The sequence below is a fragment of the Ischnura elegans genome, chromosome 4 (assembly GCF_921293095.1).
Source record: "Ischnura elegans chromosome 4, ioIscEleg1.1, whole genome shotgun sequence".
Lineage (NCBI taxonomy): Eukaryota > Metazoa > Arthropoda > Insecta > Odonata > Coenagrionidae > Ischnura > Ischnura elegans.
In genome coordinates, this window is record NC_060249.1 from 14,664,727 (window position 1) to 14,691,251 (window position 26,525).

Consider the following 26,525-nt stretch of genomic DNA (forward strand, 5'->3'; position numbering starts at 1 on the left):
GCCGGTTGACAAATGCATACTAAAATAGCGCATGTGTTTCGTTGTCGGAGTAAAATGTTGTTCGTGTGAAATGGGAAACTTGATTCTAAAAGAAAACATTTAGCTGCATAACAGAATTGCGATACATTTATTTAATTATTAAATTATTCAAAAACAGCCAAAATGGCCTTTACATTGAATACAAAACATAAAATCTGCAGCTTAAACAAATATAAACTATAAAAAAACTATAAAAAGGACATAAAAAAGAAAAAAAGGGATTCAGAAGATGGCTTTTCGAAGATGCCTCTTGAATAATCTGATGGGCACTGAAAGATCGAGGGAAGGGTGAGTACTCGAAATGGTATTGAAAGAGGGTATGTAGGGAGTCTGTAAAAAAAAAGTGATCTCTGAGAGAGAGAAAGACGAAATTTAGGTTGGTGCAGTAGGTGGTTATTACGGAGGGAGCGGGTGGGAATGTGGAGTGAAAATAAAGGCAGCATATCTGAGGATCGGAACTTGCCATTTAAGGCATTGTAAATGAAGGAAATATCATGGAAATTCCTAGGGGAGGATAGTGGGACCAATGATAGGGCAGACATTACTTCAGAGCGAGAAGAATTACAGAGGTGAGGAACACGGTGTCGGAATACTGAAATAAAGAAATTAACTAGGCCTTCAAGAATTTTAAGGTTGGAATTTACAAAGATGATTGAAGTTTTTTTATTAATATTTTTCATTTATTTTTTCTTTTGATTATTATTTTATATGTATATTTTTTAAGTTTTTTAAGCACATCAGACAAATCTGTCATGTGATCTTTTAATATATTTTTTTCTTTTTTAATATGACTTTTAAAAATTAAATAATGGAACGTTATTTGCACTTGAAAGATTCCACAAAAATGACATTTGAAACTTTTATTGAAGAAGTAAAAGACATTCGAAAGACTCATAGAAGAGAAAATTGATAGGCAGTGTTACGTGTTACATTGTGTATAGCAAATGTGTTAAAAGGGCCGAGTTGGTTGCCAGCGTTATGTATCCTACGCGGTCATGTTAAATCGTTCGCTTTCCAGCCATCAGTATTTCGATCTCCACCAATCAAAACTGACCTAATATATGTACCTAGGATATATAAAGCTGGCGCCCGCTCCACCTAGAATATAGTAAAGGGCAACCCTCCAAACTCATAATTCCTTGCAAAAGAAAAATGCTATTCCTAAACGTGGCCTGCAGCGTATGGCTCTATTTTTTAACTTCGATCTATCAATTTTTTCTGCAATTCTTGTTATATTTTCTAGGGATGGACGGATCCAGGATTTTTCTCGGATCCGGATTTGAATCGGATCCTTGATTTTCGGAGCCGGATCTTTCGGATCGGATATTTTCAGATCCAAATGATTTTCAAATTCCTGACGCTGAGATTCCCCCGATGGTTGTTCAATCTCTTGGGAAGAGTCACGCTATATGCCAGTCGTATTTTGCCTTTTTTTATTTTCCACGGCTGAAATTCTCCTACGTAACCTCTGCGAGAGCTTCCAAACAAAACAGTTTATGAGTAGGACAAGAATCTCATGCGACGGCGCATTCGAAGAGAGAATCGGAACTCTCTCCACCCTTATGGGGTGTTGCATTCACTGAAGCTATTATTTAAAATTTCGGATCCAGATGCGATGTGTTCCGCGACTTTGGATCCGATGTATCCGATGAAGGGCAATATCCGCGGATATTTGGATCCGAGGTATCCGATCCGACCACCCCTAATATTTTCATATCTCTTAATTTTTTCAGCGACCAAGGGCGTAGTTCCCCTCCCCTTAAATGTTTGAGATATGCGGTCTTGAGTGTTCCCCTCAAAATGAACCCCTCCCTCCCCCCGAAATAAACCCACTATCCAAAGGGAAATTATTACGGTTACAGTCCAGCAAAGTGGGATTTTCCAAAACCTATTAAGCTATGTGGGATGTAGCACAATCTCTCGGCGCCAAGAAAAAATCACAGACTTTAGTATTTGTACAATTTTTTTAAGCAGCGGAAATAAATATTGGAGGCTTTAAAACCCTGTCATAAAACTTGTACTCTCATGCATTTTGAACTTACGCAGCAATAATAGTTGAAAATCTCTATTTCAGTATTGGCGTTGAAACAAACTGTCGCCTTCTTCCTCCACTAGTAAACCTCGCTGGCACTTACTGCCACGTGATAGGAGCTTCGTTTACATTAGCTTTGTGATTGAGTTACGGCATTAGAATTCAAAGGGTTAAGCAGTAAGTTCTGCGATCGTTAATAATTAATCATTGGATCTTAATTCGCCAAAACATTTTTCTTTTTTGGACTAAAATGGCTGAAACCAGATAAAAAGTTACGTCAAGTTTCGTCGCCACACATTATTTATTGTCATTGTCGTGCTCTCGGTAGCAACAATAACCCATGCTAACGGGGTCTGTGACGTCAGAAAACTTTTTTCGGCTCTGCCAATATCGAGCCGAAAAAATGCGATTTAAATGGCTCATATAATTAATAAAAGTAAACAAAAAACAGATTTTATGCCAGTGTTCACTCTCTTAAGATTAATATTGGCTAATGAATTACGCATCGCCTAACTTTGACGCATGCAAATACTCCATTCTCCCTAAGCGAATCAGTCAATCGCGGCTCTATCCCCACGCCAAATTAAATCAGAGGTTTCAATCCACTCCAGCTCCCAAAAAAGCACCTCCTTGGTACATTCACGACTCCCTGTTGCGTCGACGCGACGAGATCCCCCTCGCCGTCAGCCATTTTTGCCCTTCACAGATCTGTGTCGAGGAAAAACCATGGAATAAATATTCGGAAGTTGAGAAGCGTCGGCTCCGATATTCGGCCCTAGAGAATTCTATCTAACGATTTCAAGCCAATTGCAAAATGCTTGTATTTTTCGGGCATTTTAGGTAAGTTTATATTTTTTAAACTGTTTTGCTTAGTTAGGAGAAGGACGTCTTGCCAGGATATGATTGTCAATCGTGTATATAATGATGGCACTTGCGTGTGCATCATTATGGCACCTTAATTTTATTTCCTTACCAGAGAATCACGAATAACAAGACACGGCGAATATCCACCGAGAATAGGTAACATAAAAGTTATCTGGAACATTTAAGCAGCGAGGGGGGTTTTGGGGGTTACATAATTCACCCCCCCCCCAGAGCTCAGAGAAATTTTTAAATTTAATCTATTTTACTTAATGGATTAGTATTACTTATATAAAAGTCTTAGGATTAATCAAATGTCTCTCATAAAGCGGTAAAACTAGTCATTTTGAACCATTAATCTTAAAATTTTCTGTCGGAGGGCCCCTGCAACTCCCGCTTACCCTGGCGGGTATGCAATACCCCAACACCCCTAAGTATTAGTTGCACCTAAAACCCCCCTAACCTTCATTCCTAGCTGCGCCCCTGATCTGGACCACATTGATGATGACAGGTATTCCAACCGCTGAGCTTAGTCATGCGATTTAAAAAACATCAACTAAGGAGATCCTAAGGATTATGCATTGGTAGTCAAGCGACCATAGTCACCAAAGACGAGCCCTTACACTGTGTTTAATTCATGATACTAAAGAAGGACCACTTTCGTGAGGTTATAAGCTCCAGCATGATTGCAATCTAATTTAAGGCTAAAATTCGTCTGATTCAAGGGTGCAAGTTGAAATATCGATGCTTACAACGTAATGATAATGTTAACCCTTAACTAGTGACGTGCAATTCTTGTTACACTACCAGGGACGTACGGTCTGAGAGACCCCAATAAAACAAAAATTCATAAAACGTTGCAAAGTCATTTTTATTGCTGAGTTTAATTTTTCTTTGACTTCTCAACTATTATAAAATTTATATTTAATATTATGCATTCCCAAAACGAGCCTACTTTTTCAGTCGAAATTGTTGTTTGAAACAGCACCAAAAAACTGGTATAAAAACAATTGAGTTGTTATTATTGTCGCACTTTTTTAAATTTAGTCCTTAATTATCCACACTATGCAAATAAAATGCTTCCTAACAAATTATTAATAATTATTATTTTTTTTAAACACTAGGAATTATTTTTAACAACTTTTTGAATTATTGCCACCAGCATTACGTTTATTGGATTTCGAATTTTGTGACGTGAGGTCTTAGACCGCTGCTAAAATTCAGTTGCAAATTTTCGGAAATAAGTAGTAAGAACGTTGAATTTTCAGAGTGATATGTCCTTATTATACAAAATTATGACGCTCACGAGGATTATAGATATTTTGAAATGGCAATGTTGAAATTATTCATAATATTAGAAACGCAGCGGTCTCAAAGACCACACGTCAACGGTTAAGGGTTAAACTGATGACATGATTAGCATTCTCGATTTCTACATCTACATGATACCCCGCAAGCCGCCTAAAAGGCGTGTGGCAGGGGGTGTTAGGACACCAGCCGTTTACAGCTATTAAAAAAAAAAGAAGTGCTCTAACGAGGTTGGGACAAGCGTTTATTAAAGTCCTTTATTGTTCGGGGGAAAAACGAATTCCCATATCTATCCGTTCGGCAATACATCTCTCTTAATTTATCGCTTCTATCGGACCTGGAAGTATAGTGTGGCTCTAATATTATGTTCTCTGTGTCGCTCTTAAAGATATCCATTCTCAATTGTTCAAACAATCTAAGCCTAGCGCGCAGCCTCCGAGTCTCCAATGGCTCCCAGCCTAATACGCTTAACATCTGGGTAACACTGTCTGTACGCCCGTATCTGTTTTTGACAAAACGCGCAGCCTTCCTTTGTACTTTATTCAGTTCGCGGATTAAGTCTTTCTGCGCCGGATCCCATGCGCTTACTGCATATTCAAGGTGCGGTCGGACGAGAGCGAAATAGCACCTTTCTTTTACTTTCTCATCCGAAAATTTCCCCACAATACGCTGGACGAATCCTAATTTCTTCGCGGCTATGCCGCAAATATTCTTTATATGTGTTCCCCACGTGAGGTTCGAGGTTATCGTAACTCCCAGGTACTTCACTTCGTCTGTTGCCTTTATGTTAATACCATCCACAGCATAAACATGGTTAGAGTTGGACGAATTCCGCAAGAAATGTACCGCCATGCATTTGCTCAGATTAAGTTCGAGTCCCCACTCTTGGCTCCACAAATAAACGTTTTTTAAGTCAGATGATAGAATTTCATAGTCAGAGTGATCACTAATTTCGCGATACATGACAGCGTCGTCAGCAAATAAACGTATTTTACTGCTAATGCGGGAGCAGAGATCATTACTGTATATAATGAACAACAGGGGGCCGATTACGCTTCCTTGTGGAACACCTGATGTAACTTTTACAACATCAGAGCTAATTCCGTCAAGAACTACTTTTTGTTTACGATCTCTGAGAAAGTCGCGTATCAAGTTTACAACTGTTTCGTTTAATCCGCATGACTTTAATTTGTATAAAAGTTTGTTGTGCGGTGATTTCATCATCATATTTTGCATGCCTAAGCTTCCAATATGCAAGCATCGATTCGATATCCCATACGTATCGACGCCTCCACGCAGAGAAATCCAGCATGGACGAATTTTTTATGCGACGACGCAGCGAGCCAACGACAAGACGCCATTAATTCTCGAAGCTTAGACCTGATTGGCTCGCGAGCCGCGGCGTCGGTGACGTCACGCCGAGCTGCAAGACAGCCTGTCGCTTCAAGAGAACCAACCTAAAGTCAGCCTCTGGTTCGACTCTCGGCAGGATACCAATGGAATGGAACAATATCCTTCATATTGCACGAGACTGACGTTTTTAGGATATTAAAATTTTCGATTAGGTTCTCTCAGATTCTAATTCGGGTGAAATAGTCCACTTTCTCCGACGTATCTGACCTCGAAACGTTGGAAAAAATGAAATTGGCACTCTAACCCGGGTGAAAACCCAAGAAAATCTTATCTATGCATAGTTATGGCGTTAAATTAACTAGTAACTAGCCGTTTTTCATACATCCACGCCATCTTGACATGCAGTCCGCACATTATGTTCCAAAGTTACCTGCCAAGATTGATTCCAGAGGCTATAGAACTAGCCCAAAGTGCCAAAAAATACCTAAATAGAGAATAGTACCCCCTTTTGGCACGCCTGGAAGAGACGCCAACTTCAAACTTATCTTTGCACCCGAATATCGGAAGTATGAAAAATACCCCTCACCCAATTAGAGCAAACCTGACTGAAGAACGACCATACATTGAAACCACTGTGAAATATTCTAGTACCGGCCTATTTTTCATTAAAGCTATCGAAGAAATATTTGAAAGCACCTAAGAGATATTTATAGCAGAACTCTGAAAACCAGAATTTATGAAGCGTGTGGCAGTAAGGTTTTCGGATAAAAAAGTGAAACGGAGGTGCTATTACGCACGCGTCAGGCTACGCCTTGAATGAGCAGCGAGGGTATGGTATCCGGCGCAGAAAGGCTCAATCTGTGGACACAATAAAATACAAAGGGAAGCTGCGCCATTTTGTCTAAAACTTAAAACGAGGGAACAAAAAGAGTTACGTTGCATCTACACGAATCAACCTTGAAGCTATAAGAGACTTGGAAGCTGTGGGATTGCAACAGCAACTAAGAAATTATATATTTCAGAGCGACGCGAAAAGTACTTCACCATATGTTTCCGAAAGTATTGTGTTTTGTTTTTGTTACGAATGATAAGGGCTTCAATAAATTCTTGGTTGGGCTCAGAGCACGCATCTCCCTTATTTTTCTTTTTTTTTCAACGGCTAGTGCGCTAACAACCACTGCCACACGCCCATTGAGGTAGCTTTCGGGGTAGTACGTAGGTTTAGGTGAAACTACACATCCGACTTGAATATGCTCGCACGAATGCAGGCGAAAGCATCGCCATCAAGCGACGCGGCGGGAACCTCGCTTCGCTTTCGGACGAGATCAACAGGTCAACAGGCAGAATCCCTCGCAAGAACTACTTCCACTATACATACCCACAGCGTATTCGAGCCGATCCGCAGACGCAGGGTGACTCAAGGCACACTCCAACTCCATCGCTCGATTGTGGACCGCGCCGGGGGTCGGAGCTCCATCTGGGATGCAGTTTCTTCGGTGGGTGGCGATCGCCTAGTGAAGAGAGGTTGATTGGCTCCCGGACACCTCGCGCAACAATCGCTCTTTCACGCAACACTCCCGGCGGGGTAGTCGCGGTCACTGCCACCGCTTGCCATCGATTACGTTCCGTCTGCAAATTGCCAGCCGTTGCCATGGCAGCACGGCAGGCTCGTGAATGGTGGGATCGCTCGTCTCCTAGGAGATTATATGGATCGCTGGGACGATGTTCGGGAGCCTCGACCCACGCGTACGCCGGGGGACGACGACCGACTGCCCGTGAACGAAAAAAAAACAGCCAGGCATCAATTCGCGGGGGGGAAGAAACGTTAATTATTGAAAACCAAATTATAATCAAATTATTACACCGGTGTAGGTAGGTTTACTTGGCGATTGTTTTTTATTTCTCCGGCCTGTCAACCCTCCCAACTTGACATTCTCCCATAAATTCATAATAAGGCCTGATCTTTTTCATTCTATCAATATATGCTATTTTCTTCCTTGACACAACTCAATTGCCTAATTTTGCCCTCGAAAAAGGATTTTAACATAACACCCACATCCAGAAGGCCTCAAGTCATTTCTCGTCGTCCTTTCTCAGTGTTGTGGTGGGAGGTTTACATGGAGCGTTTAGTGAGTCTGCCCGGCCCATGGGTCACCCTCGCAACTCGGCCTTCTATCTTAACCTCACAATAAGGTCTGCTCCCTTTCATTCTATCCGTTAATCTTTCTTTCTCCTCCCTGGCTTACCCAACATTCCTCTCTCTAACAGGGATTTCATTGAAGCCCTTCGCGCGCTGTGCTGCTTCTACCCAAACCTTCATCCTCCTTTACATATCCTCCTTCCTTGAGAGTTTCCTCTCCTCGCCGTTCCTCATCTTCTTCGTCCACTTCACCTCCCTCATTCTCCTCCGAACCCACATCTTGGAAGTCCTGTCTCCTCCTCTTCCTTAGATGTTCCACGTTTCCGCACTTTTCAAGTGCTACAATAGGGAGGATCGGAAAAGTCGAATTTTTTCGAAGAAACCTGGCCCATTAAAAACATTTGTGTAACTACCTAACTCAAAAGTAGATTTAAAAAAACTTTGGAAACCTCTAGATCATCTCTTGACCGTTACCCAATGACCATTACTAGAAAGGAGGAGGATTGGAAATCTAAAATTTCTTAATTTCAAAGTCAAACCCAATAATTTTATGACCTAGCATCCCGTCCTTCAAAAATGTTGTCCACTATGTCGCTTCGTTTACCCAGGAATTTACTATTTACACGGACGCAACGTATTTCACTTTTTTGGGTGGATGCAGAGATAGGAAGGGTCAGTACATTGACCGCTCGCAGCTCCTTCCTGCGAAAGTTCTTCGCGTCTTTCATCAAAGATTTAACTAATACATGATCCATAAACAATTTCATGGAAGGAATAATTGTGGATGAATCATTTGAAATCAATATAAGACATGACTTTAAGTGTTACTCTGTGCATGGGCGCAGCCAACAATCAAGGCTGGAGGGGGGGGGGGTTTAGGCGCAACTAATGCTTTGGGGTGTGGGGGTATTGCATACCCGCCAGGGTAAGTGGGAGTTGCGGGGGGAAAAAACCTCCAGAAAATTATTAAGATTAATGGTTCCAAATGGCGAGTTTGACGGATTTCTGAGGGATATTTGATTAATCCTAAGTCTTTAATAAAAGTAATGCTAATCCATTAAGTAAAATGGATTAAATTAAAAAATTTCTCTGAGCTCTGGGGGGGTTTTAACCCCCAAAACCCCCCTCGCTGCGCCACTGACTCTATGGCCATTAAATACGAAGACACATTCTGCACGGGGGAATTGGCGGAAGTTTGGATCGATTCCTGAGGGTTAACTTCTTAAAGAATAAATTCTCCGTTGTTGGTGCCTCGGAGACTAATAAATATAATGTTACCAACATATGAGAAAGAGTTATATCTGCGTGGCGGTTGGCCCGTTTCCAGGGGCATCTATTCTCTAGCCAGTTAACGAGAGAGGATAAAACCACTGATGAAAATCGCTATGTCAATGCTCAAGGCCCAGGAAGGCCGCGGGCTTGCTCAGTACCTTCCATTTTCCCTGGAATTTTTTGGATGTGTTGCCACGTATTTGAACTAAATTGTATCAATGCTGGCAGTGAAACGAGAAATCCACTTGCTCAACAGATTATTTTATATTTTCTCATAAACAATGCTTATAATATATGAAAGCACTAAACTCGGACATTTGGCATTGCAAGGATCTGCCTCGTACAATACATAATCTAATCAAAATGGATACATCATTAAAGGTCAATAACCAATTTCTTACAAATCACTGCAGGAACAAGTGACATTGTGCGCAGTCACGCGCACGGGTGCAAAGTTAAATGCACCAACGAATGAAGTTCGCCATGAAAAAATGCTTGACTTAGCCGGGATTCGAACCCGGATAGGTGAAGTATTTTTTTATGGCAAACTTCATACGTTGGTGTAGTCAATTTCTTACAATTCGATAATTCCTATATTCATTGTTTAAATCAGTTATAAATATAGACAACACGCAATATATTTTGGTAAAATTTTCTCTAAGATATCTTTCCCTATGATGATACCTATGTCCCTATACATCACACGATCGAAAATAGTACACCTTCGTAATATACTCCGAACCATTTCAAGGGAGTTTGTCTTAATGTCAGTTATTTAAAAATATGTGAGTAATCAATCCACGTTTTATGGAATATTATGCTTCATGCGTTTATTAATAAATTAATTTTTTAATCGTTTTGATTTTCCATTGAAATCCCTCGGTTTTATTGATTTTGTTAAATTTATTCCAAAATCCCGAATAAATACTCAACCGTTTAGCCCCTCATGTGTTGGACAACGTTTTCAGTGCCCTTTTCGGGGCTACCTTAATGTCAGTTAATTAAAAATATGTGAGCAATCAAACCAAATGTTTATGGTTAATTTCCTCCGCTAATATAATTGATATAAAAGTTTCATTCAATATAAAATTGAACCACCTGCCGATTTTTCATGATGGTCTCATATGGGAATAAATTTAAAAAATCAATAAAATCAAGGATCTCAATTTGAAATCAAAAATATTTTTTATTCTCAGGATTAATGATTTTTTGTCGCGATATCTCCATTTATATTTTATTAATAATGCGGCTCTCCAAATATCTCAATCACGTCGTAGGCAACAATGGATTTCAAGTACCCTTCATTCGTTACCATGAAAGAGATGTTGAAGGCTCCGGCGCTGAACAACAATGGGACTTCCATGGAGACCATTGCTTTGGTTCCTCATTTGGCCTTAGTAGCTGCTTAGTAGTGGACTTGTTTTCGTTAAGCCATTGCCAAGAGTGTAAATGGGCTGCGTTCTTTGCTGCTGCCGACGCCAGGAGGAGGAGGAGACGGAGGAGGTGGTGACGGTCCTGGCTGAGGCAGTGATGGAGGGAGAGGATGAGATTTCGTCGGATGCGTCCAGCGAAATCTCGGAGGGAGGCTCTTTGGGGGACGTAGAAGACGAGGGAGAGGAGGAACTTCTAACCGTCTACCACGATGGCAGTGATGATGGCTCGGAGTCCCATCGCCACCTTCAGCCGCTGGTTGATGGGGGCTATGGGTCTTTCGAGCGCATCTTGCTGGCTCGAGGTGACCTCTCAGTGGAGGACATCTTTCACGAGTGGCACCTCAGTCCCCCTTAACTGTGTCATATTATCATTAAACCTTCGCCCTCAATCCCGACGGGGGTAATAGGGTCGTTTCCTATTATTTTTTATTGCCTAAATCGAAAGATTATTACTCCAGGAGTACGTACTTCACGCTTTAAGATTCTTAAAAGACGATCTCTATTTTTCGCGATTAAATGAAGAGTGAAAATTTTCAAGCGCGCGAAAACGAGACGGCTAAGTATGAATGCTGGCAAAATCCCGTTTGACAATATTCTGGCTCCGCCTTCCGCCGTGTGAGGCCACCTTGGTACTCATCCATTTATCACTTTATTCACTTCAACTTCAACAAAAGGTTAAACTTTTTTCAACCAATTTCTATATTAATAATACTTTTTACAATAATTTTGGCAGTTTTTAAAACTTACTTTTACAAACAGTCTTCACATAAGCATCAGAAATATTAATTCATTAGTATTGTTATATTAAAATAATCTGATTCATTAATACAATGAAAATTATAGTAATCACTGATTTTTTCATCAAATATTTCCTCGATTACAGGTGTGAATAAAATTCCTGAATCTTTCAAACTTTACACTCTACAACGGTTTCGTTAGAATATTTTGGCTACTTAATTTTCTGAGGGAAAAAACTGTAAATCAAATAACCCTTTCGAATACATCCTACCATAGAGTAAATATATTATATACTTACTCTATGATCGTGCTCATAAATCTGTACCTCACCCTATGTGTTTTTTTCTCCTGCTCATCTGACCAGATTGAATTATTTTTATTACTCTGATTGTTCATAATTAAAATTACAAATACTTGTTTGCCTCCAAAGGACGTGTACTTTCTGATTCACATTTTCACTCTAATTTCTTTCTTTTACTATTGCGTAGTATACATACTTATTAGTATCTCTATTTTCTTCTTGATTTATATCTTAATTAATACGATACTTTTATCATGCCAGAGGTAAGTTTTTACTATTGATAAGTTGCCGATGATGAAAACTTATATACTAAAGTCATTTCAAATAAGAAATCAAAAGGGGAGTGATAAGAACAATGAATATGTGGACTACAAAAAAAGGAAAAATTAATGGCGCTGAACAATAGGGACATAATATAAAATTTCTGACAGCAGGTTTCCATTTTCGCTCTATCAGTAAGAGTAAAAAGATGTTGATTTCTCTTATATTAACTCTCAGGCCACAATTCTCACTTACTGACGCCTTCTTTTGCAATTCATTTTTTCTGCCGGTGGAATATAGATTAATATTTATTTTTATCGTTGCATGATAATTATTATGAACACTTTCTTCACATGGAAGCAAATTTCATAGCAGCATCGGTATTTTCATTGCACAATTCTCTTGTCACCTAATATTTTGACACCTACGTACAGGGGGGGAACCAGCAATACTTTCTGGGGAGGCACAAGCAAGGCTGTATCCAGGATTTTGTTCTGTGGGAGTGGGGGGCACTAGGATACCTCGTATTACAAAACGTACGCAATGATAACGGGACCGTATTAAAAATCTTCCATATTTTTCAAGGGACTGGGGGGTGGGGGAAACGTACCTCCGTGCCCCCTCCCCTAGATCCGCCAATGCGAACATATTTCTTCTATTTCACTTCCTTCTTTACCTGTTCCGCATAGTCTATTCGCGGTCTCCCATTCTTGACACCCAGATGTCCCTTGACTTCATCAGGCATTCATATCTAGAGATGGGGCTGAAGTAGTTGGTACCTCGAGGTCTATCGCTCCTCAGCCGGTACATCAGCGGCATTTCGCCTCCCCTGATATGCCTTGCCCAGTAATAAACGACATTCCGGGACAATTTCAGCATCTCAGTTACTTCAGTGGCAGTTAATCGCCTTCCGCCATGTCTATTATCAGCCTGCGTAACGCTGGACTCAACCGCGAGTTCCCTTGCTCTTCCATAGCTCAGAAATTCAAGACTGGTTCTAAATAGGGTGGTTTGCTATTGTTTTTTATTACCTAAATCGAAAGATTATTAATCCCGGTGTACGAATTTCACACTTATAGATTTTTACATGACGATATCTATTTTTCGCGATTAAACGAAAAGTGAATAATTTCAAGCGCGCGAAAAGGCGACGGCTATGTAGGAATGATGGGAAAAAGTCCGTGTGACGTATTAATGGTTCCCCCATCCGCAGTTTGAGGTGACCTTGGGACGACGCTCTAAGCGCTGATACGACGAATGATGCTACCAGGTAGCATAGTACCCTGCTAGCAGGTAGCGCTTGGCTTAAATAAGAATTATAATTACCCGATGAAATGAAGGAAACTTTCCGAACTTAGGTATTTTTAATGAGTGATTATTGAGAGATCTTTCCCTGAGCTCTGTGACTCATGCATGCATTGCTAATCTCAGACGATGATTAACTCCTATCTACTCGTATAGAAACTAAGTCCCTGTGACGTCACATGGAGTGGCATCGCATGGGCGCCAATCTGGCCTTTTTCAAATGCGGTTTAAATTGACCATTGCCATTCGTCTAAAACTGGGATTTCTATAACCATATAATTTGTATATAATGAATACAGTAATGGTGGATAACTAATCGCAGTCAATGTCTTTCGTTTTCTTTGATGAAGGAAACTACCCTATTGCAAGATGAAGTTGTTTGTGAACCGCACGCTTTTTTTCGTAGTTCCATAGTTCACGTCTCCCATATCCCGTTCCCTTGATTACCTCTTCAAAGCTATGGCAATCTCTCCTTTTCACATGGTAGTAATTCGTGACGCGGAGAAGTAGTTTGAGTGTTAAATTACTATGATAAAGTTTCAGGTTCCCACTCCCAATGAAACTAAATTCTTTTTCTCCGGAAATTCTATGATTTCAGTGTATTTACAGTCATAATTATTGTTCAATACTTTTCACAGTTTATAATATGGTTTTAATGTGTTTTGTATACAAGGAAGACTGGTGAAAAGGAGTATTTTAATGTGCGTTTTCATACGCTTTTCCTCTACTCGCTTTACCATGGTTTACGGTTCCACGGATCACGTTTCCATGGTTATCAATAGAAAACTTTAGCCGTTTAACTGATAACGAGGGTACATGGTACGCGCGTAAGTTACCATAGGAAATATATATAGGACTCCTACAGGGTCTTGAAAAGTCTTTTCATTTTTCTAATTTATCAATAATGGGATAGAAAACGTAAAAGATTATAAAATAATGCCTCAAATATGTTCTAAAATACAAAAAAACATATATTTGTTAAAGTTGGTTATAAAAATAATGAATGCTTTAAATGCTCCTTTATGAGCTCGATCTTAAGCAAGGACGATAAAAAGTGTATCTAGTAAGTACAGAAAATGGGTCAGATTCTCAGGCCTTCTAGGTTTTACATTCTCGATAGGTTACAACAGCAATAAGTTTTCTTTTTCAGCTCACCGAATAATGTTCCGTCCAGATAGATCTTTGCATGAATTGAGAACCATAGAACACATTAAGCGCGAAATCCAAGTGAAGTGGTACTTGATGATAATGAAGGCTATTTATGCTATAGAGCTCAATTGTAACGTTATTTGATGACGTTCACAAAGGTATTTTTACCAATATCGATGATCACAAAATCCGCATACTTCACAAAGATGCAAATAAGATTTCAAGTCTTACAGGCCAATAGAGAAAACCGAGGAGATTGTGTAGCAAACGCATTATAGAATATTATTAAAACCAAAATTTATCTTAGTGGAACAATAAGTTTCTAATGGCGGACCAGGAGAGGTGGCAAATTAGTCAAGAATGCTTCCCCCCAAAACGCAATACTGTACTGCAATCTTTAATTAACCTCTAACTAAAGCTTAGTAAATCATTCTAAGAACACCGCCTTTCACTACCGATTCAGACATCAGGAAACTGACGCACATGATTAAATTGTGTGATAAATATAGCGGAATTCTCCTCCTCGTCTAACATAAATTTTTCGATTAATTTAGTTCCGTAGGATTTATGCCAATTAACTGCAAGTATGGTCTCGATGATATAACGCCGAAAGATGCCTTTTGAACGCTTTTTATAAAAAACGAATTGACTGATTTTTTTCTATAAAAGTATGACATAGTAAATTTCGGTAATGCACCATACAGAGATAGCGGAACTGACCTTCTTGATAGAGCAAAGAACGCTATCTCCCCTGTTGATACCAGGAACGCAATAGCTTTTCACGTTAAATCGTGAGATAAAGCTAAGTAAACTGTCGCAAAATTGTAGTCATGACTATCCTAAACAAAGTTATTATAATTTTTGATAATTAGCAGATGCCGTATCAAATAAGCCTTAAACATTGGCATCTTTTTTGTAATAAAAGTAATAATAATAATCATTATCATTATTATTCTTCATTATAAAAATAATATATTAAATAAAAATGAACAAAGACTTGGAATTTGACACCCTTTGTGAATTTCGCCTCGATTTGGGTTGCCGAACTACTCATTAACAAAGGATCCCGAATTTCAAAATTTTATTTGGCCTGTGATATATACATTTTTTCTCCTTTTTACACTTTTACCCGATAGGTGGACATTAAATATATCTACAAAACAGACACATAAAACACGTACGGAAAATTAAGTGCCCAAAAATGGAAATTAAGTACACAAAGAAAAGACAAAATAAATAAAAAATATTACGACTCTTCACAATATCCCTGCATGACTCCTCGCGTGTGGGTGGCAGCTCCTATCATAAGGAGGAGAGCATAAAATCAACCTCAATATTATCAAGCAACCGATTTCAAGCATAATTCCTTGTTTCGCCTATGGATCAGCAAATAGTAATAAGATCTACTTTATAAGCTCTCGGCTTAATTAGTCCACTACTCCGGCTACAAAGAGTTCTCAGAACTTTATAAATAAATAAATGCTTTTAAGTTAATTTTATGTCCACCGTATTCCAAGGTGCTGAATACCTTTACGTCATTCATAAACTCTCTGCACCAATCAATCGAGTTCACCTTGGAATACGGTGGACATAAAATTAACTTTTTAGATCTAAACATCGATGTTAGCACGGGCAGACATGAGTTTTCAATCTAACGTAAACTTACGTTTACGGATATCATTATGCCAATTAACTCAAACCATCGCCGTATTCATTAAACAACTTCGCTAAAATCAATGGTGAACAGGCTAACAAGTATACCTATGTCTCAAGACAATTTTAAGATGGAAATAAACACCATTAAGTATATTGCCCAACAAAATGGCTTCGACCCAAAACTGATCGATAAACTTATTAAAAGATCTAACAAAAAACAAGCCATAAATCTTATAACTTCCTTTCAAGTTGATACTGAAAATCCTTCACGCTGGTGCAAGCAATCTTTCATACACCTTGTGTCATACAAATTGTGTAATATAATTCATAATGTAAAAGCGTCATTTTATAATCCTTTAACAGTGGATAAAATCCTTTTTAATACAAAGAACAAGTATGACGATCTAAAAGAAATAGTGGTGTTTATCAGTTGAAGTGTGATACCTGTGAGATTAAATATACTGGACAAACTGGGAGAAACTTTAACGTTAGAATGAAAGGACATCGACGATGTTTTATAAATAATGACGAATCCATTGGAATAGCAATAAATTAATGTGATTAAAACCATTGGTGTATTTTTGAACCCAGGATTTTACATTGTATTGACAAGGGGAGAAAAATGGCCTTTTTAGAACAGTTTGAGATAGTGGATTGCCCCACTAAACTTTGTAATGACCATATGTTCCCCTCTCAGTCACCATTGCTTAACGTCACACTACCATCCCCCTACGACCCTCAACCTTGATACCCTCATGTCTTTTAAACCTTATGAGAACCCCTCCCCCTTAATCTTTTTCCTCCTCGTTTATCCCATACAAGCCAGCCCAAGCCCCCACCACCCACTTCTTTCTTCAGAAAACAGCTTTACCACGTACACTGAGAGACAGCGCTCAGCTGATGTCTTCTAATTGTCTGACGTCACGAGCCGTAGGTTATCAACCACGCCTTCCGACAATGCTTGCTCTTGTTTATATTTATAAGCCATTGCGATGAAAATGGTGATTGGGTTGTTGAACGCTAAGTTATTTGGAGTTTTAAAGCTTTTGCGATGGTTTTGTGGGCAACAGTATTGAATATAAGTGTTCAAGAAATGGTGTACTAGTATTGTCTGCCTCTGTGCAGAGGAAAATACACGGAGGAAACGAAAGTGTGCGTTTTCAAATTTCCTAAGGACGAAGAGACGAAGCGGAAATGGATACTTACCATTCCAAGAAAAGACTTCCAGCCGACGAAATATTCCAAGGTGAGTTACTATCTTTTTCTTTCTATTTGGACGGCGTGATTATTCAGGGAAATGTTAGTATAATGTAAATGTTGATCGTCATTAAAAGTGAATTAAATAGATATTTGATATAATAATTGACCGGTAAACGAATTGTTATTGATTTCTTGAAAAAAAATCTACTCTCGAGTGTATTTTCAGGTCGATTTCAATATTATTTGTGTTATCGCTTGAATAATATTAATGGTTTTAATTATTTCATGGTACTTAAATGTCTTTGAAATTCTCGCATATCAACGCTAAATAGAATACGGCGCTTATCCTCGTGTTCTAAGGTGTTGTTATCAAGAAGAACTTGATTTTTTGAGGGTGTTATGAATAGCTTTTTTATTAGTAAATTGTGGAAACATGTGAAACACTCGGGATGAATAAATGGGATACCTACTTTTGTAATAAATATGACCCATACCTACGATGGCATTTTACATTATTTGTACGTTTACGCATGCATATAGGGTAGTATTACTGTTTTAGAAAAGAAGATTTTTTTGCATTAAGTAGTTCTTACATAGGTAATATGTACTAACTAATCGTGTTAATCTGAGAACGATTGTGTAGAGAGCGAAATCTTTAAGTCTTCGAGGGTATTAAATGAATGATTCTTCAGTAGTTAATAAATTATGGAAACATGTGAAACGCTCGGAATGAATAAATGAGCTACCTACAAGCGAGATAAATATGCCCCATGTCTAAGTTGGCATTTAAGATAAAATATTGTTAATCTAACTACCATTGTTTGCTAAGCGAATTATTTAAGTCTTGTTTACTACACCCTTATCTGACGAAGGTATTCTTCACTTGAAATACGGCTGATTTTCCGTCTACCAATAAAATTATCTCTATCTTTAAGGTGCGTATCCGGCATTTTCTGTTCGAAGATGTGCTTCATTAAAGCTACTACTTCGAGAAGTCAGGAAAACTGCTGGCTGTACCATTGAACACTGAACAGCCCAAAACTGAGGGATGGTGCCATGCCAAGGATCTTCCCTGATTGCCCTGGGTACCTTACCACTCCAGAGCAGACCAGGGATGCGCCATCATTGAGGGAACAACGTCTTGAAAGTGCTACTGTGGAAGCTGCTTTAGCTGAGAGTTTGAAAACTCAGGAAGCATATAAGGCTTAGAAAAATCTACACTCTTTCGGAAACGTAAATTCTCTGCGGTGAAGATGAATAAGTATTCAGCATTTTGGAATGTGGTCGTGAAGCCGTGTGCTATAATATTAAAGCATTTGGAAGAGTGTGCACCACCTCTTATTACTTACTCATTAATGGTATACATTCATAATAATATCAAAGTATACCCCTGAAAAAGGGAATTAAAAGCAATAGGCAGATTCACTCTACTTTTTCAAGCCTCTTTCATGTATGAAAAGTACTTATGATGTGTTGGATAGAATTTAAAAACTCCACAAATAATATAAATATTTATAGCGATATTGTAGCTCTACTGGAAGAATGCAAAATTAAAGACTCTGCAAATTAATCTTTGAATAAATTTATCAAATCACAAATGTATCTTGTTCCAGAAAAAAGTAAGTAGGTTCAAGAAAAGAAGGTAAGTTACATGTGTGACCTATTTGTATTTGCTGAAATGTTTTGTTAATATCTCCTGAAGTTCATAAATTTGCTCCCAATTCTGGTAATTTTGTTTTCCCACATCCAGTTACTATCAAACGGCTCTGCTCTTCTTTTAAAGTTGGTCCAATTAATGAGCAAAATGAGCATGGGTTTCTATCTTACGTGAAGCACCGAGTATCTCATTACAGAGCCACGATCGTTATATCACCCTTATGATGGATGAAGTTCATTTGAAACCCTTTCTTGACTACAAGGACAGATGTATAGTAGAACCTGCATATAATTCCAGCAGTTTAGTTTCTAGTGCGCATGTCATCGCGGTAGAGAACTTACTATATTCATTTAAAGATGTTGTTCCATATTTTGCCAGTGAGTACTCTGTCAGACTGTTTCTAAAAGATATTCTGAAGCAAGTCATCATTGGTCTCGAAAAAGTTGATCTGGATGTGGTTTGTGTTATAAATGAAAACAAATCCATCAACAGAAAGGCAGTATCTCTCTTCACCAATCCACCAAGGCTGAGTATAGTTTATCCACATCCCTCTCATCATTCTTGACCATTGCTCTAAAAGCTTGACTCTGTCCGTATGTTTAAATGTATTCGCAACAACTGGATCAATAAGAAAAACTATTATTTTCCCAACTGAATGCAGTACATGCTAAATTACTGTGTTATCAGGTTGGAATTGGTATTTTTACATGCAAAACAATTTCCCCAGGTACTTTAAAGCAGCAAATACAAGTTCACCGTTTCACAAGGTTACAATTCGCCCCATTAAGTGCATAAATTGCCATGAAATTATAGTTTGCAGATAGGTCTAATCAAAACAATCCCTATGTAATTTAACAGGAGCACAATCTAGTTTTATCCTAATCTCGCGCATGTGTAAAAACATAACCTTTTTTATTTCATCATCGTTTAATGCAGTGATGCTGAAAAAATAGAAGCCCCGTGAAGGATGTAACAATCCTATGACTTCTATGTTATAAGTACCACTGATGCGTAAAAAATGTTTTACTGAATATAAGACTTTTAATAACATTCTCGAGGTTTCGAATGCATTTGGAAGCAAGCTTTTTTCTTCAAAGAAGATTTTTCGGCGAAGGAGTTGGTCCATTCGAAACAATTATGTTTCCCGTGGTATGGATTTACTGTTAACATCATTTAAATGTAAGTACATATGATATAATATAAGGAAAATTGTAGCCGGAGAAATGGCTGTTCGCATATCGTTTGGTTTTCTTACGCATTCCCCACCAATCGGCGCTATCAATGGCAGTCTTCGCTACTCCCTGCGTCCCCCTACGACTCTTGACGTCACGATGGAGCGCTCAGGCCTTGTCTCTCGGTGCTCGTGGCTTTACCCGTCATCAATGTTCCTTCCCACCCGACCCTTTTTCGGTCTCCCCCCCCCCCTTCCACCCACGTTTACCTATTTGAGAGCATGCCACCCATCTAATTGTACCTGATGATAACACTAGATGTTGAAACCCGGGTCGTGCTATTTAAAATAAAGTGTGGAATAAAACAAAGTTATTTTATTACATTCTATTTGAAAGTACCAAATTAAAAAGCTTAAGTTAACAATAAATAATATTACCAGTGTTATCCAAGCGATAATATGAACCAATGGACGAATCATTTATTGAATAATGGTACTTTGAACTATTAGGATGCAGTACGTTTCAAGGTATAGGATAAAAAGTAAAGTAATATTCATTTGAAAAATCAGTATTTTCACGAACCTGTTGCTCGCAACCGATCAATAAATAATTTCATTTCAAATTCTAAAGAAACAAGTAAGAACAACATCACTTGAAAATCTGGTCTAAATGCCGGAGTGAGAGGGAAAAATTGGTATATTTGGGAGAACTGATGTGGAATGACTCAACTTAGTTTCATTGGGGTAGCGAGACTCTCTCTTATATTCGACCCTTTGTGGGACCGCCATTAGCCACTCTTCAAAGCATTGGTGTGGCCCAATTGCAAATTGAAACCTAGATGACAAGGTAACGCGCCCGGCAGGACGATTTTGGAGTATTCGTCAATTTCAGTTTGGCGATTTCGGCCCTAAGGATATGTCCCTATACATCACACGACCGAAAAAAGTACACCTTCGTAATATACTCCGAGCCATTTCAAGGGTGTTTGGCTTAATTTCAATTATTAAAAAATATGTGAGTAATCAATCCACGTTTTATGGAATATTATGCTTCATGCGTTTATTAAAAAATTAATTTTTTTAATCGTTTTGATTTCCCATTGAAATCCCTCGGTTTTATTGATTTTTTTATATTTAAAATCCCGAATAAATAGAATAAATACTCAACCGTTTAGCCCCTCATGTGTTGGACAACGTTTTCAGTGCCCTTATCAGGGCTGCATTAATGTCAGTTAATTAAAAATATGTGAGCAATCAAACCAAATGTTTATGGTTAATTTCCTCCGCTAATATAATTGATATAAAAGTTTCATTCAATATAAAATTGAACCACCTGCCGATTTTTCATGATGGCCTCATATGGGAATAAATTTAAAAAATCAATAAAACCGAGGGATCTCAATTTAATATCAAAATAATTTTTTATTCTGAGGATTAATGATTTTTTGTCGCGATATCTACATTTATATTTTATTAATAATGCGGCTCTCCAAATATCTCAATCACGTCGTAGGCAACAATGGATTTCAAGTACCCTTCATTCGTTACCATGGATGAGATGTTGAAGGCTCCGGCGCTGAACAACAATGGGACTCCCATGGAGACCATTGCTTTGGTTCCTCATTTGGCCTTAGTAGCTGCTTAGTAGTGGACTTGTTTTCGTTAAGCCATTGCTAAGAGTGAAAATGGGCTGCGTTCTTTGCTGCTGCCGACGCCAGGAGGAGGAGGAGACGGAGGAGGTGGTGACGGTCCTGGCTGAGGCAGTGATGGAGGGAGAGGATGAGATTTCGTCGGATGCGTCCAGCGAAATCTCGGAGGGAGGCTATCTGGGGGACGTAGAAGACGAGGGAGAGGAGGAGCTTCTACCCGTCCCCCACGATGGCAGTGGTGATGGCTCGGAGTCCCATCGCCACCTTCAGCCGCTGGTTGATGGGGGCTATGGGTCTTTCGAGCGCATCTTGCTGGCTCGAGGTGACCTCTCAGTGGAGGACATCTTTCACGAGTGGCACCTCAGTCTGCAAGATGTGGATTGAGTGAGGATGAACGGGGCCAGAGGAGGGTCACGGCCCTACTCTGACCTCGGGAGTGCGTGGTATAGGCCTGACCGGAACCGAAGGGGACCGGAAGGGGAATCCCCACATTAAACAGGATAACGAGCCGACAGCGCGGCCTCCTGGGCTCGGCATGGAATGCGCTGAAGAAACAATTGTTCAACACAAATGAATTAGAAATCAATCCATGTAAATTGATTACTCCAATAAAACATATTTTCCCTTAACTGTGTCATATTATCATTAAACCTTAGCCCTCAATCCCGACGGGGGTAATAGGGTGGTTTCCTATTATTGCTTAAATCGAAAGATTCATACTCCTGGAGTACGTATTTCACGCTTTTAGATTCCTAAGTGACGATCTCTATTTTTCGCGATTAAATGAAAAGTGAAAATTTTCAAGCGCGCGAAAACGAGACGGCTAAGTGTGTATGCTGGCAAAATCCCGTGTGACGATATTCTGGTTCCGCCTTCCGCCGTGTGAGGCCACCTTGGCGCGAGGCTATGAGCGCCGCTACGATGTAGGCTGCTTGCACGTAGCACTTGGCTTAAATAAGCATTATTAATTCCCTATCAAACGAAGGAGATTTTCCGACCTTAGGCAATTTAGTAGGTGATTATTAACAGATGTTTCCCTGAGCTCTGTGCCTCATGCATGCATTGGCAATATCAGACGGTGTAAAACTCCTGACTACTCGTATAGCATCTTGGTCCAGCTGACGTCACGTGGAGTGGAATCGCATGGGCGCCAATTTGGCCTTTTTAAAATGAGGTTAAAATTGACCATTAATTTTCGTCTAAACTGGGATTCGTGAAACCATTTTATTTGTATATTATGAATACACTAATGGCGGGTAACCCATCCCTATCAATGACTTTCGTTTTCTCTGATGAAGGAAACTACCCTATTGAATACCCATACTTGAAGTTTTCCTACGATGTAAAGGTTGAGAGAAATAAAGCCAAGGCACAATTAAAATCTGTAGACATTGCATCTGGTAAGAATATAAAATTACAAGAAAAGTTTTGGGGCTCTTATTAATTTTAGCTCCTACTTCAGCTCTTGGTTTTATATGGAAGTCATCCATTTATCACTTTATTCACTTCAACTTCAACAAAAGGTTTAAATTTTTTCAACCAATTTCTATATTATTAATACTTTTTACAATAATTTTGGCAGTTTTTAAAACTTACTTTTACAAACAGTCTTCACATAAACATCAGAAATATTAATTCATTAGCATTGTTATATTAAAATTATCTTATTTATTAACACAATAAAAATTATAGTAATCACTGATTTTTTCATCAAATATTTCCTCGATTACACGTGGGAATAAAATTCCTGAATCTTTCAAACTTTACACTCAACAACGGTTTCGTTAGAATATATTGGCTACTTAATTTTCTGAGGGAAAAAACTGTAAATCAAATAATCCTTTCGAATACATCCTACCATAGAGTAAGTATATTATATACTTACTCTATGATCGTGCTCATAAATCTGTACCTCACCTTAACCCATTGAAAGCGGAGTTTTTTTTCGGAGTTTTATTTTGTTTTTCCGTTGATAACCGCTTGAAACTGCCTAAGCATTCAGATGAACACTTATTTTTAAAATTCTGTTCATTCGTTCTTGCTTGAGGGGGTGCTCCCATATGGGCAAGCTAGCCGTTCCGGCCACCGGTCTGCATTTAGCAGAAAAATCGCTCGTACCTTAATAATATTCATTTATATTGCGTGATACACAATATATTTTTGTATTTATCTATAATACTTCTTATATTAGGCAATTTGAAGTGATTTCATATCATTATACTTTATTTTTTTGTTTTAAACATTTTTTTAGCTGTCATTTAGAACATGATAAAACCTCAGTTTTTAAAACCGTTATTGAATGAAAAAGTACGTTTTCAATGAGTTATTTAACAAAATTAACATTGCTGGTAGAGTCTTTGATTACTATAAATTGGGTTTTGGATTGCCGAGTATGGTAGTCAGAATTTCAGTGAAGCCAAAGACCTACGCCGCACTTAGCACATTCTGAGCACGCGCGGGAAGACTATTCTTCATAAGAACATCGGCGTCTATCAAACGGGGCTATTTGGTTATCATTGCCATCATACCTTATGCCATCAGACTTTCTTTGATTGGTTGCACTTGATAAGGACTGTTAAACACGACCACCAGGTCTGGGAAAGGTACATCTTCGTTACAAAAACACTTGTGCAATCTCTCGCCTAAAGGCTTACTGCGGTATATTTGAACCAGAAATTTCCATGCAGATCCAGGCATTTACAACAACAGCATCAAGGAGGAAGATAGCTTCATGTGGACCATCACCATTTTTTCCTCTGATAACATTCCTGTACCTGTTGATATTTCTATCCGTGGGATCATTTCCGCCAATCTAAATATTGTAGCTAGATACCACTGCTGGCTGCCTAATTTGTAACATTTTTGAGGTAACACGCGGGAATCTCATGACCTTTCTGAGTGGGTGTACATATTGGCAAGATGACTTGGTTGTCACCACCGAATAGTCATTCTATCTAACAACAAAAATATTCCCGTTTCTCTCCCGTGCGAAAGCATGGGAGCAGCGGGACTGCTTAGATAGCTGTTTTTTTCGATCAATGGGTAATACTTTTGGGTAGTCTTTTTCTCAGAACTGTTCCAGTACCCTCATATCCTTGAGATTTTGACTGACTTATAAGAGGAAGGCTAGAAAACAAATTGTTAAAATAAATGGAAAAGGTAAGATTTATTGCTTGCTGTAGTTAATTGTCCTGCATGATAAGCAAATAGGAAGAGCATTTACCTACGAATTTATGGTACTTATTTTTTTCTTCAACACTCAGTCCCTGCTATATGCTGAAGTCCACCAAGTAATCTTTAGGAGTATTCAAGCACCATACTTTAAAGCCGAAACTTATAGGTTCACCCTGTATGAACTGTTTGCAGCCACGATTGCCAAAATATTTTATCATGGATCCATCGTATTTTAGCTCGGGGGTCGGCACAAAGTTTTCTGAACAAACGTGCTTGATCATATTTATGAATGGCCTAGGTGTGCACATTTTTCCTCTGTTATCTTAGTGATTATTATCTGCACGGTGATAAACCCTTATTATATTTTGCAACCTTGCAAATGGCATTATTCATTATAGTGTATTTTGGATGTCCTCGTCACTCTCCCAAAAATACTCTTCCTGCAGACAGCAATAACCACTCAGAACAGAAAAGAATAGAACAGAGAAAAATAAATTTCTTTCGTCATGAACATTTTGGAAACCTCAACAAGGGATTTACCGGGAAATGCAGCGAAATTCATTTCGAGGAATATATTCTTAACGGATCACACGTCATCTCGTGCCTATGCATAGGTCTTAGTCATTTTGCTGTCTCCTCTATCCCGTTCTGGACTAAAACTGACGGAGCTTGTAATGGTTGCTTGTTATCTTTCGCCTTGATTGTCTCCCAGCGACTTACGACCAGGGATTGGACTTATTTGAAAAATTTGGCCACAAGTTCAATGTGGTCGATGTGATCAAGGTTCAATCTACTTTTTATTGTTTCAAAGTTTTATACGTGGTACAAAGCGCTTTACTATGAACTTCACCATTGTATTTATCAAACATCCTTTCCCCTTCCACCATGCCCCTGATTGTTAAGGCCTGGTTACACGGTACATGAGAATGTACAAGAAAATGTGAGAATGTCTGAATCTCAGAATAAACGCGAAAATGCACCGTGTAACCACGCAAAATGTAAGAATGTATGAATTTCTGAACGCCTGCTCTAATTTCGTTCAGACAATCATACAATTTGAACTCAGAGTCACCTGGTGGCAGACTACGATAACGACACATTCATTTCATCTGGCTCGTATTTGCGACTTCTTTGTTTACGTACGGCCCCGATAGTTATTTGGATTTGATATGATCTTGCTTGACTTGGATATCTCACTGATTGGATATGGGTAGCGAAAGAATGGAACACAAGAAAAGGGTATGGGTAAAAGGAAGGATCAGATGGAAAGGCCATTAATGTATGAACCGCGAGAATTGTCCAATAATGAGATCCAAATGATCGTTAAAAGGTCATAAAAAAGCACGTGATAGGCAAATAAATAAGTTTCAAGTACTATTTACGCTGTATATACTCGAGTTCCTGTTTTTGAATCAAGACCGACTGCAAAACGAGTCAAAGTTTTAGGTGTTGCGTTGACATGCAGCGAACGCTATGGGCATCGCAGTAATAAATATAGAATTTACCTTGCAAAGAGCCTCTTATTTCTAGTATATTCCTGTAGCTTGCGCCGATTCACAGGAGAAGGATGGAGGGAAATCACGACACACTCGCTTTCAAGACTAAAATTCAACTGCCTTTATTATGTCCTGTTTATTATATCACAAGGCTTGAGGGCACAAGAAATTTTGAAAATGTGCTTTTATTATGGAACACTACTATCCAACAAAATTTGAACGATATCGGCGAAAGACACTTCGTGAATATTCCTTGTCAGGGGCTCCTTTCGACGAGAGGCCGGCCGCCCATTACATTCCTTATTTTTCTCCGTGGTTTAAACGTGTTCA